Below are 13756 nucleotides of genomic sequence, written 5' to 3' on the forward strand. Positions count from 1 at the left end.
CTCCCTGACCTTTCCGCTCAGCTCCTTAAAATTTTCTGATGCAAATTGTTCACCAATATTCACCGAGGATGTTTGAGAGCTTCACAGGCCTTCACCAAATCTTTTCCGGGTCTTATTAGGAACATCAAATTCAGGCATCTGAGCAAGCTACACTTTGGTCATAAGCTACCCTTTTTAAAATGACATTTTTAGAGCCGACACCAGTTAAATTCGTGCCTACTGTAATCAAATAAGCTACCAAGCTGCAGGAGCTCAGTTGAGAGAAGAGTTTCCTCGACAGCAAGGAAGGAAAACCTGCAGTGGAGGGCAGGGGAGGTGAGGTGGGGGTAGTTGGGTGGAGGTAAAGTGAACAGGAGTGCCAGACGGTGACTTGGCTGAGGTCAGGTGTAAACACATGTACAGCTGGCTGACAGATGTGCTCACTGACCATGTCGTCGGTCGGTGCCTCCATCTCGTCTCGCCACGTTTGGCACATTTGAAAAAGACATAAAAAAAAGTGCAAAATACAAAAAAAAAAGAAGAAAGAAGAAGTGCATGTGCTAAAACTGTGTAGAAAGTGTAAAAATGCACAGAGGGAATTGGGATGCATACTGTTAATGAAAAAAAAAATTTAAGTGTGGAGGGTTACAGAGAAATCAAAAATCTCTGGATACTGCAGAAGTGGCCTCTGCTCCTCTGGGGCTCTGCTAGTCCGGAGAGTGTGTGGTCGTTGAGAGAGAAAGTATGACATTTCCCATTTTCTACTTTACTGGAGTGGTCTGGGAGACTCATCGGATGGGATTCTGAAAGGATCTTTCAGTGCACCGACAGCCATGAGCATAGCATGATTACATTCCTTTCACCCAATGCTTTCTTGGTTTTTTTTGTTTTTTTCTTTCTCCCCCACTCCTCTACGCGGCATTTGCCAGGCACCGAAAGAAAGAACAATTTTGGGCATTTTTGCGGATTTTCCGAGACCTCTAATCAAACTCTCGCGCAAATAATCCGCATGACGTAATGGGCTGGAGCGACGTAAATAACAACAAAACAGACGTTGCCCCGCCGCCGGAATAACTCACCGAATGTTTACGCCTCGAGAAACGCTTTAAATATTTAGCCGATCTCAGCAAAAACAAGTCGAGTTTGTCCTGTTGGGACAACGCCGGGACGGGACTCATACTTTCCATATTTTGTGACTGATAACCACGAGGCCGACGACAAGAAGGGAGATCAGATTAAAATCTCTTTGCACATAAACTACCCATTGCCTCACTGTCTTCCTGTCGGAAGCAGCAATTAGCTCTCCAAGACAAAGATCTCAGACATTTTAAACGGCTGAAAATAAATAAATGTGGCTGTTGCTGTTAAGACTGTAGGCCCCGTTTCAATTACAACAGAGGCTGTGGTCTGCGTCTCTCACTGAGCTGTTGGCTCCTTCAAGCCCTGCTGCCATGGAGACGTTTTAATTGCCGTGTTTTAGTTGAGGGGGAAACAGTGAGGGGAAATGTACTGTATTCATCTTGGCCTCCCACCATGCCTCACTCATGAAGGCCCGGGGTGATTTGTCTCTTTCGCGCGGGGCGGAGGCTGGGGGTGGGGGGCGGGTGGACCGTCGTACAGTAACGTCCGAGGCCGCACAGACAATGCTTTCATTCTTCCCGTCGTGAATGGAGATTTTTCTTCTTCTCCTGTTTCTTTTTTCTCTCTCTCTCTTTCTTTCTGCTCAGCGGATTGATTTATGTGACATAATTTATTATGACCAGCAACCAGAGCCCCCTCAATTACAGGCAGTAAAATGATCTAGAGATCTGCTGAAATCACAACGCTTTAAAAGCTTTTGACAAAGTCCCTCCAGTTGATGTTCATCATTAGATTAGTCGGTGGCATCTGCTGATCATTATGCAACTAATGAAAAGGCTTTGCGGTAGTTCTTTTCGGGATTCAATAGCTTTTTGGAAAAAAAAAAAGCTCATCCCCCTTGAAACTTTTGTATTTTATTATAAACTTCAGCAACACCAAGAGTTGTAATATTAAAGCTAAATGTTACATGTTCGATTAGTTAAAAAGGTTTTTCAAGCATTTGCATTTTGCCCTCCTCCCCTTTTAATCTGATACACCTAAATAAATGTGGTCCAAAAAATTGCCTTCATCTGTGTTTTAGCAAGTCTCGCCACAAACTCCAAGTTGGATTTAAAATTGGAATTTGATTGAACCTCGCTTTGATCCAATTTACATCGATCCCTGTCATGTAAACCGTGATTTACTGTCATGTAACACGGCTGTTCTCGTCCCTAAGCTTTAAAACGGCCCTTATCAGACACAAAATCGAGGATGAAATCTCCACAGAAAAACTGACAGCTTAAATTATGTCTGTAACTGTGGCCCCTCTGAAGGCAGAACAAGGTTCGGGCTCCTCTCTAATAAAGTTTTGATTCTGTTTAAGGACATCAGCCAACTAAATCTTCACTCACATATAAATTAAAGACATCTGGATGGGGCAGTTACTGACATTACTTACATGTACAGTGGCCTGAGAAACAGAAAAAGACGGCAGAAGAAGCTACAGCTAATTGCTGTAACAGCAAATCCACTCAGAGAAAGCGAAAAGCAGGGTCCAAGTAAAAGCTTTCATTTCTGAGCATGAGCTTTAGGTTTGTGTTGTATAAATTGAAGGAGGCATTAAGGTAAAGTTTTAATGCGAGTAGAGAGTCACACATACATCGTGGGTCCTCATAAAAAAACTGTTCGTGTGTGGAAGCTGAACTTTGGCTGTGCCCACACACTCACAGACCCAGCAGTCGGCAGACTCTCACCTTGGAGGGAAAAATATGGAGGCCCCTTCCAGGATAAACTACAAAAGTGCACAATTAACTTGGAATTAGTTCTTCGTGCTTGAGCCATCACGACTGGGTTACAGGAATGCTCTGTTGTTTTCATATACACATGCTAGGAACGTTCAGCAGCATAGATTCTGAAAACATGCTCACTTACACAGGAAAATGTTGGGATCCATGAAATCCAAATGCATTTTTTTTTCTTAACTCCACTTTTTACATTTCAGCCATATTATTTCATCAACACCATGTGTAATTATGTGGTTAATGAAAAAAATAATTCAACTAATTACTGACAAAAGAATTCACAGTTTGTTGGTTCAGCAGAACATTTGAGTGCTAAGCTTTGAGTTTTCTAATGTTTTTTGGAGGATATCTTTGTTGTTTTCTTTGGAGGATTTTAACCTTTTTAATCAGAGCTGGTCATATTCTTCTGTATGTGTGAAGAGGAAAACTGAGTAGGCCCACAAGGAACCGGGATACAAGTACAGCAGGTTGTAGCTGCTCTTCCATAGTTAACGGGGGCCTCTTGTTTGGCCTGGTGCATAAAAACCCATTAAAACAAGTTTGCAGTTTTAAACTTACAAGTTAATTATCCATTTTCTTGAGTTGATGGCAGCCATGCCGACTACAAAAGAAAAAAAAAGCAGAGATGGTTTGCTACAGAGGCAACTGATGAATCAAGACATCCAGGTCTCCGTTTGCGCTCTGTTGTTTCCAGAAATATGGGTCACGCACGGTGAACAGATACCTCCCAGTTCCTCTGCTGTCAGATCAACACCTGCTGTCAGCATATCTCCATTAGCGCCTCTGTCATATTGTGTGTTCATTCTCCTCGCTGTCCCCAGGCCTCCCATCAATCATTTAGCGCCAAGAGATTCACAAACTACCAACCTTTAAAGGTCCCTTTTACCTTCCGAGTTCAGCAACGATTTGACTTTCCTCTCAGATGTGATAATCTGATGACGGTTACGGTATTTTTCAGGGGCATTGGAGCCTTTTCATGTCTCTCTCATGCCACCCGCTAATAGGCAACATTTGCCTTCAGCAGCCTCCCATCTTTCCATGCATTTCGCAAATACATGCAGACAGATGGTTTGAGTTTGAGTCCTGCCGCCACTCGCTTAATATTAGATATGCTTTTAATTTATCTCACATCTCAGTGGGTGACAGCGTCGACAGGCAGCTTGGACGCAGTGTAGCTGTTCCTCTTGCTCTCTGTTTATTGCCATATTTATTTGACTGGATTCAAGTTATGAAGCAGTTGGCCCCTTCAGGTCCCGAACAGATAAAAAAAAGAAAGAAAAAAAAAGAATTCTACAATAGATGGTCACGAACGAGTTTGTTGAGTCTGCGGTCAGGAAAACTGTCAGGGACCTTTATGTCTGACAATAAACTTTATTACATTACTTTGCAATCTCAACGAGCCATTTTTTTTTTGTTTGTTTCTTCTTGGACAATTTGGAAACCCTCTCTTATTTATACTGAAGTGTGCATGCTGAGCAAAATCTGTACTCTTCTTAAATCTGAGCTAGTAATATACTTAAAATATTCTTCCTTAAAGACTTTTATTCTAAACAATTCCAATGCAATATCATCCCAAGTTATATTTGTTTAATGTCTCTGCCATCCTATTAATATAAATGTAGTAATATGTTCAATTTGATAATTTTAGTTAATTTATTGTTGTATAAAGACTGGAAGGTTTTGTGTTAAGGTGAATTTACATATATTTATTACAAGGATACTTTTGGATTTCCATTATTAGGACGCTTTTATTGTAAACATAAATGTTTTCTGGATTTAAGGTTCAAAACCACTTACCTGCAATTAGAAGAAATTAAATAAAGTCTTCTTTTATTGCAGTAATCTTACTGCATCAATTTTAGTAAAAAAAAAAATCTAACCTTTCACTTGAGTAAATTTAGTCTGTGAAAATTAAGAAAGTCACACAAAGTAGAATTGTAGCCTGTTTAAAATTATAATCTACTCATTTAAGATGCTTAGAGTTATTAGGAACTTTTTATTAGCAATAAATGACTTCCTGTTTCTCTGGAGAATAAATATGTTGTGGCTCACATGTCCATTTCTCTTAGCCACTAACCAAAAGTGAGAAAGAACAACCCTTGTATACTCTTGTGAGCAGGTATATCAAGTTACGCACTTCAAGTGTCATATTTTTGTCTTTGCCATTGTTGATAAACTAAGAGTGAATAGTCAACGTCCTCTGAATTCCCCCAAAGATCAACAAATGTTTAGCCAAATTAATACAAAAGAAGTTTGAATGTGTCAGAAGGAGCAGTTTCAAGCATTCATCATCCAGATGTGAGTCCATCTTCTTCAGTGCTGACACCATAACAACATTAAGTAATGTTATAACAGTCACTGCTTCGACAATGCCCTTGTGCCAATTGTAACAGTAGCTCATATAAACAAAATATTTGTGGATTTCAATAGTTTTATCGCTTCTGCCCCCTGACACTACTGACATGTCCAATATGTTTGGTACCCTGATTAAAACGAAGGTCAAATGCAGTTAATTATTCATACAGCAGATATGCAGTAGCAAACTTAGGGTATTAGTATTTCATGAGGAGCATTTTTAGCCTTTTGGACCCTGCTCTAGGCTTCAATCACTGGTACCAAACTGCAAGGTCCACCTGGATGCGCTTCAGCTTTTCAGTGTGGGCGACTGCATTCATCTTTTTTTTTTTTATTACTTCTATGTTATTCACACGTTGACTCGTCTCCCAGGGCCAAGCGAAAACACTGACATATTTGCGGTCGCTTTTATTTTTGTGTTATGCCTATGCAGTAGTTGTGGTATCGCATTTCACTAGAGTGGCCCACTCACTTACTGAAAGATCAACTCCTTTTGTTGATCTAAAGCGGTTTGCTTACGCTTCATCAGTTGCTTGACTGGTCAAGCGGCACTTGTGGGAGGAGAGACGAGGGCGAGCAAAGTGGCCGGGGGAACAAAGGCCGGTTCATGCCGTGTGTAACCCATCAGACAGGCTACATCAACACTGTTCGTCAGAGCCCAAGAATAGTGCTGAGGGCTGAGTCAGCCTAGCAGCGACTACCCACAGTAAGGGGAAGAAGTGTGTGTGTGTGTGTGTGTGTGTGTGCAAGAGAGAGAGAGAGAACCTGGTTTTTATGGAACCCATTTCTGTCTACAATGCAGGATTGTGGGGACCACTGCTTCTCGTGGGGACAAATCCTGGTCGCCATGCAGGAAATACTGTTTTGGGGCTATAGGCTAGGTATGCGATGGTTAGGGTAAGGCCTAGGCTGTAGAAAATGAATGGAAATTAACGTAAAGTCCCCAGAAGACATGAAAACACAACTGTGTGTGTGTGCGTGCTTTGGAAAAGACCACATAGAAAAGGAAAAAATGGAGAGAGAAAACAACCCGAGGTTCTTGTTAAAAACGAGATTCGTGAAGATATGGGATTTTTTTATTTGTTTTCACCATTCAGAGTTTCACTCTGTGATCGCTAGCTTGACCTTGCGCCACACAAACAGGGATGGGGATCTTGGCCTTCGTGAGAGCATTCAAGGCGCCTGCTGTTTGTGACACAAAAAAAGCAGCGCAAGATAAAAGATGAATAACCTTCACTGCTGCTTAACGCAGAAAGGAATAAAAATTCAGCCACTTAAAAAGACTGTAAAAACCCACATTTGAGTTTCAGATGAACGAGATGACGCGTGTGAACGGGGAAAGAGTCGTTCCCATAAAAACACTTAAACACACTTCTGTCCGGAGATGAAGGATGGAAGGCTTTCAGTGGCCCAACACTTCAGGGCGCTGTGTGGTTAATGGACGAGATGTTCGTACAGTTTGCAGCTTCCTTCTATTGAGCGCATGTAGGGCCTGTATGTACATGTGCGTGTGCATTTGGAAGTGATCTCCTGTGTTTTCCTGTCGCGGGGCGCAGAGGCGTGTGGTGTGGAAGCTCAAAGCTTTCGGCCACATCAAGAGAAACCATCAAGCCCTATAGCCACAACTCCCCCTTTTACCCCTCTCCTCCCCCATCCACCATAATAACAGAGCCATCAAATAGCCGTATTTATAATCTACGAACGGGCCAATTTAAAAGTGGCCAACTCCAGAGGTATAGGAATTGTTGAGACCAATTTGTGGTTTTCATTCTTACTGTACAGAGGCAGCATCCCAGTGGCAAATGAAATAAAGTTTGTTTCCTTTTTTTCCCCCCCCGCCCCCTCCCCTGTTTTGTCAGGACGAAATCTGTGTTCAGTTATACGTTTGGCTATATTCTGATATCGGCTCAAAATGATTTATTCATATTCTGCTGGGCAACAATTATTACATTATTCTTTTTTTTTTACTGCTCTGTTTGTGGGCCACAGGAATTAAAACATTTATCAATCTCCAGAAAATAAGAGCGACATCGTGCCTGACTTGTACAGCGAGCTGCTTCTGAGGCCCTCATATGAAAATAATAACTGTATATCTTCAGGAGCAAGCACCGTGTCTGCAGAATTTGTAATCTTTTTGTCTCAACTTTATTGACTTTAATCAAATCAGTTCATCATAAATAAAAATCTCTTTTAGAAACGTGTGGAACTTCTGGAACACCAGAAGTCGAGCAAAAAAAAAAGAAAAAGAAAAAGAAAAGGAAAGGAAAGGAAAGGAAAGGAAAGCGGGACGCAAGCAAAAAAACCATCTGGCTCAGTGACACATTGTGAGCGGAACCAGCAGCAGATCAGCATACATGAATACATTTCAGCTGGTCTTTAGTGTGCAGTTGTGGAGCCAGGAGCTCCTGCCAGTTTCCAGTCTCCTGTCACTTACTGGTCTCTGACACTAATGAAAAATGCAGCGTGTTTCGATCACTGCAGCATTACGATTCTCCCTTCTCTTTATTTTCAGATCGGATGACTCTCAAGTGTTGATCTAGTAAGATAAATGTAGTGCTGCGTAATACGATTTGTGCTAGATCGGTTGTGTCAACCACTTTAGTCTTTACATTCGATTAGGCGATCAAGCACTGACATTCAGCCAAGTAGAGACTGTACCTAAGGACATAAACAGGACTGTAGAGTTTTTATTAATCGGGATTTATTTAATACAGTAGTTGACATAATAGTTTTTAAAGATTTTCAAGTCTGTTCCAGACTGAAACAGGAATTTAGGGATGAGATTTGTGAATTTAGGGTTTGATAATATTTTATGATGTATACAGTGACAACCTATGTCTTTTATTGTTAGTCCTTTCCTACCCACAGGTCTCTGTTATAGTATTTGACCTTTTTACATTTTGTCACATTACAACTGCAAGTTTAAAAGTATTTTACAGGAATTTTATATGATAGAAAAATAGTAAGAAGAGCATGATTGTGAACTCGCAGGACGGTCATTTTTATAAATAAAGTTCTGAAAAGTGTGACGTGCTTTTGTTCACAACAGGAAGAGTCTTTGGGTTTGTCTCTAGATCACGTTTAGATAAATTTGCTGGAGCATATCTGATCATTACTTCTCAGATTTTCCCAAAATGTCAGTAGTTTAAGTTTGGACTTAAACTACTGACATTGCCTTCATTCTAACATGAAGGCAACAGGAGGCAGAAGTGGAGCAAAAATATAAGATGCTTAAGAAAAACAAAAGGGAACTTACAAAAACAAACTCAAAAGGTCCAGAATCCAGAAACATAAACTGAAGATAATAAAACTAAATATGTTCAAAAACAAACCAGAAGTAGTAGTCAGCAGTGTAGTGCAAAATGAGCAGATGGACCGACAAAGAACAATGCTGAGGGAAAAGTGGAAAAAGCTGCTGGATGCAGCTGTGTTAATCAGGGAACTAGGAACACCTGTGGAAGAGAGCAAACAGGTACGCTGAAATAAGAAAAGTAAATCTAAATGCACAAACAGCAGAACGTAAGGATAAACTAAAACTGAACACAAAAAAGAAACAAATATGGCCACAACTTTTTTGTAATAATAGAGAAATGGATTGAATATGGTGAGGCATTTTAAGCAACAAAGAATGCAGAAGTGACTCCCGAGGAACACAAAAGTAAACCAAAATACAAACACTGGTGTAAAAGGACAAAGATTTTTTTATTTTCTTTGCTTTTCCTACATTTTTAGGGTCATCGTCTTGCTGGAAAGTGAGCTGTCCCCTTGACTCAATTCTTCTGCATTCTCACTAGTTTTCGTTTTTTTATTTTTGTAGGATTGCCCTGTATTTAGGTCCATGCATTTCCCCTTATTCTCCCACCAGTATGCTTACATATCCTTATTTTTATTATTTTTTTTGTGTGCTTATGAGGGAAAGCACTTTGCTGAAATATGCTATGCAAATAAACGTAATTAGATATAAATTCTATCTAAACTTAGAGTTGGGCTCTTTCCCAATTTTATTTTATTTTTGATCACAAAGATGTTTCTAAGTCTAAAACAGTAGCTTGAATACTTAACACTTTTTGACCTATTAGGCATGGGTATGCATCTTTTTACCACCGTAAACATGCATGTTAGACCATTTTTAAACCATGTTTACTGATGCAAAGCTTTTTCAGATGTGACTGTTCAGTTGATGTGCGATGGGCCTTTCATCTCCCTGCCCTTCCCTTTTTGCTTGCTGACCCAGCAAGTTTGTGCTCATGCATGCCACGCTCATAATCAACCATTCTGATATGCAAACGAGTTGGGAACGTCATTATCGGCACATGTGCAGAGCGGTTGAGCGACATCTGGCGCCGAGCAATGCCTCCCCGCTTTTCTTTGTTTAATTACACAATCAAAAATCGGAAGGGAAATCAATACGAAGAAGCACGTAGGAAGACGCATTTAGAAAGAGGGAAGGGTTAGTGCAGCCGTGGAGCTGTTAAAACATGGTCCAATTACCCCTCCGTCTGAGCAGGAAGGAAACGGGGCTGTACACACTCCTCAATGACTTCCTGTTAAACATCCGCAAATCACAAACTTACAAAAGGATTACAAAAAAAAAAAATTATACCAGAGACCTAGTGTCATCTCAACGACGGCTGTGTATTTATGTAACCCCGCTTGTAGGAAGCTGACCACCACCTGGTCCCTCCAAGAGTAAGAGTGTGTTTGCTGAATGAGGATGTGTGTATCTTATAGAGGGGGATGTTATCAACATGGCAGTGATGAGAGATGAATGGCGTCCCACAGGGGAGGCCCCTAAGTCCCAGCACATGTGCGCGCGGCACTACCGCCCACTAAAAATATGACTCCTGGAATCCCCTCCCCCCCCTCACCCCAAATCTTGCCTGTGTCCATAAATCAGGCGCCGGACACAGAGGCTTAGATTTGGCAGAGCGTCAGCCGTGCCTCCAGTGACCGGTCCCGTCGCTCACTCTCCCCCTGCTGACTGGAGCTGCTTAATTAATGTGGCAATTGAACGCCGCATATCATAATGAACACACTGCCCCCTCTATCTGAGCCTTCCTGGGCTTGTTATTCTTGGTCAGCGCTAAAGGATGTGTCCCTGTGTATGCTCGGATATTTATAGGTAATGGATCTATTAAAATGCATGAGAGCGAATTAAAAAACAAATAAATGCGAAGGTGCTCCGACGAGCCCGAAATGTTTGGAGAAGGGTGTGTGGGGGCACGGAAGGGGTCCCTCGGTTTGATGTGTTTTCACAGCGCGCCTGTCGAATTTATCACCTTCACCTCTGTTGGTGTTACTCCGCCGGCTCATTTCATCACGCGGAACACACAGGCCGTTTGAGCCCCGGACATTTTTCATTTTCACGAGGATTTCTACGTGGTATTTAGAAAAAAAAAAAAAAAACGCACTCGAGAGGAGGCTGACTTGAAAGATGTGAGTAACCTGCCCTTTTCAAAGCGCAGAAATAAATGGTTCACTTTCACCAGCCGAGTGATGACAGAGAGGTTGATGTGGGTCTTTTTCCACCACTGAACACACAGATTATCTATTATGGAGGGTTATAACTCCCGAAGCTCATTGACGGCAGTCCTCCTCCGAGCTCGGGAGCGACTGTATCAGTCTGACAGCAGCAGGTAGAGGTTAATGCCTCTCCATTTGTAACTCTTTGCAGTGTGTAATGCCACCTCCCCTGGTCATAAAGACCTCGTAAATCATGTGCTCCAATCCGCCGTGATTCTCCGACTAGACGCGGCCCGATTTACGACTACACCTCCGAGCAGACCTCTCATCCCTTATCCTCCTGTAATCCCCCCCGTTTCTGCTATCCTGTTAATGCTCTTTTCTCTCTCTTTCCTTTTCAGGTGTCTGCACTCTGACTTAGCTCCGCGGCTAGCCAAAGCACACAAGGAGAAAAAAGATCTGCGTTCAAGAACGGCTAATAGTATCTGACATAATTTACGACCGACTTGACGTATTGTGACATGTCAAACCTGTTTTTTTTTTTTTTTTTTTTTTCCCTCTCTGAGTCCTCCAGCAATCTTGGAGTAGTTTAAAGCCGCCTACATGGAAGAAGCTTATCTACCTTGGAGCGAAGAGAATACCTGTCTGTAACAAATCATACATCTTGATTAGTTTGACCGTGCCATGAGCTGGGGATACGGGTAACTGAATTTGGTAACGATCCCTCCGATTCCCGGCCTTGGACGGACACGAAAGCCGCTCAACGTGATGTTCTTTCCAGATAGAGCGAAAGCAAAATCCAAACCCGACTGCCGAAAAATGATCTTCGAGCGAGTTTAGCCTGAAAATGGAAGATTCCTGCTGAGATCGTATCGCTCTAATAGAGGATTGTGTTCGTGTGTCTTTCACATGTTTGAGCCTCACTCCGGAGTCTAGCACTTCATCTGTTTTCTCACCTCGGGCCCTGCGCCGTTTCTCAGGCTTCATGGTTCTTGTTATACTGGGAAGACCTTCAGTGAGCTGACTTTGAACCCCAATCCAATTTCTTGCTGCAACCTAAAACCATAAAGAGACACTTTTAAAGAATCTTTGTTTCGGTCATTGAGGAAAGGAAACAGTCTTTTTTCTTTGGGGATGTGTTTGTACTCAAAATAGTAGATCCTTTGTTTCAAAAGGCTTTCATTTGTTATGGCTGCGAGCCTCTGTTTTTGCTGCAGTTCGGAGTAAATGAAGTTGGGAGAAAGTTTTCTTGACTCCGAGCACAAGTTTGTGTTTCTTTGGATGGTTATGGTTCGTGCTAAAAGCATGGACTTAGTCGTTCAGTAGTCTTCCACTGTAGTGGTGGGGAAAAGGGGGCAAGTCCAATAATCTTGTTTGACAGTTGGGAGCAGGGGGCACATGGCTATGGTGTCCCACAATGCAACTGTAAAAACAAACAGCGTGTAACTGCGCAAAGAGCGGGAGGGCGGGAGCGGGGGGTGATCTTCACCCCTCCGGAGAACGCCTGCATGTACGCACGCAGACCATACTACAGGCCTTGCATGTGCCAGACATTAATCCTGTACACTTCACACCCACATGTGTGTTATGACAACCACAACCTATATATGTGTCTTGATTTCTTTTGCCTTTGCCTCGGTTGTTTTTTTTCTTTTTTCGGTGCAAGTCGGGGGGGTTCTAATCCTGTTAAGACCTGCCAGGGCTAATACAATGACAGGTCAAGCCACCGTCACTAACGCTCCGCCATCACCTCAAGATCAGGGGTGTTGACACGGGAGAGGAGAGCGGCCGTGTTGCTTCTGAGGTAGTTACATTCAAACCGTGGGGAATCACTCCTGACGGTTTGGTACGTGAGGAAGGCGTGGAGATGGCCATTTGTTCTGTGTCGGGCCCGGGAGTGGAAACCACAACGAGTTCTGTGTTTACAGCCGAGATGACTTTTTCCACTGTTGGTGACAAAGGACGTGTCTCTTTAAAACCAAAGTACAAAGCAACATTAAAGGCTTTCCAATCTTCCATCTGGGGCAAATTTGTGATTTGTGTCATTCTTAAACAACTGCGGTCTCTAAAAATCATTTTATACACTTTTACCTCAGCTTCACTTTCAGACACTTATTTAAATATAAAAAAATATTTATACTGAAAGTACATAGCTGTGTTGCAATTTTTGCTCCCTTCAGAGCATTTTGTAAAACTGAATGTGTTATTAGTACCCTGTCAGAGCAACTATATACAAAAGTGATGCAGTGTTATAAATAAAGGAGCAGTGCAAATTATATTTTTAAAATTTAGTTTGTTATCAAACCACTATTAAATTGAGCCATCGTTGTACCCGAAACTGAGATTATTCAAGCTGCTAAAATTTGAACTTTTATTTTATAGCTGCATTCTTCTTTTCCGCCTGCAGGGGCAACTGATACTGCTGCTTGTGTATACCGCCTTACAGCCGCCCTTCAACCTTTTAGCATTTTGTGATCACACACTTTAGGTGGTAGTAAAAGGTCAAACTAGAACTGCACATTACTTTCAACAAACCATCCCCTTGGTGAAACATTGTGGTGGCATGAAAAAAAAAATTGGATACAGTATATAAAGGGCAATTCCAAATAGAGATCTTAAACATACAGCCAGAGCTTTTCATGGAATGGTTTAGATCAAAGCATACTTAGGTGTTAGAATGTCCTATTCAAAGTAAATGAAATTGGGCGATCTGTGAAAAGATTTGAAAATGGACACATAACAGTTGTTCACCAAATTGAAATGAATATGAGCTATTTTGAAAATAAGAACAGGCAAAAATTGGTTTCCTTAAACAATGAGTGATGTGATTAGTTCATTCTTACTGACAAAGACTGTGTATTCTGTCAAGACCACACATTTTTTAATAGGTTAGGAATACATCTGTATCACAGTTTTCCTTGTTGCTTCAAAACACACGTCAAAGCATCATATATAACTGGGTCGCTTACACTGTTAACATGGATCAATTATTATAAAGTCTGTGCAAAACCCTCAATCTACTGGGAAAACTTTAAATTTAAACCAAGTTTGTAATTTTGTCCAGAATGTGTCACCAGAAAGTGCCCTGCTAAAAACCA

General features: G+C 41.7%; 1 long non-coding RNA gene across 1 annotated transcript in view; it reads left to right on the top strand.

The window, feature by feature from the left end:
- Positions 1–12676, top strand: part of LOC107837969 (uncharacterized) — a 30581-nt gene extending 17905 nt beyond the window's left edge. Inside the window, exon 4 of the long non-coding RNA XR_001664022.1 lies at positions 11060–12676. This is a non-coding gene — a long non-coding RNA (uncharacterized LOC107837969). The remainder of the gene's footprint in view (positions 1–11059) is intronic.
- Positions 12677–13756: the final 1080 nt, after the last annotated feature.

This window comes from Poecilia formosa, unplaced genomic scaffold (genome assembly GCF_000485575.1).
Source record: "Poecilia formosa unplaced genomic scaffold, Poecilia_formosa-5.1.2 Scaffold195, whole genome shotgun sequence".
Taxonomy (NCBI): Eukaryota; Metazoa; Chordata; class Actinopteri; order Cyprinodontiformes; family Poeciliidae; genus Poecilia; species Poecilia formosa.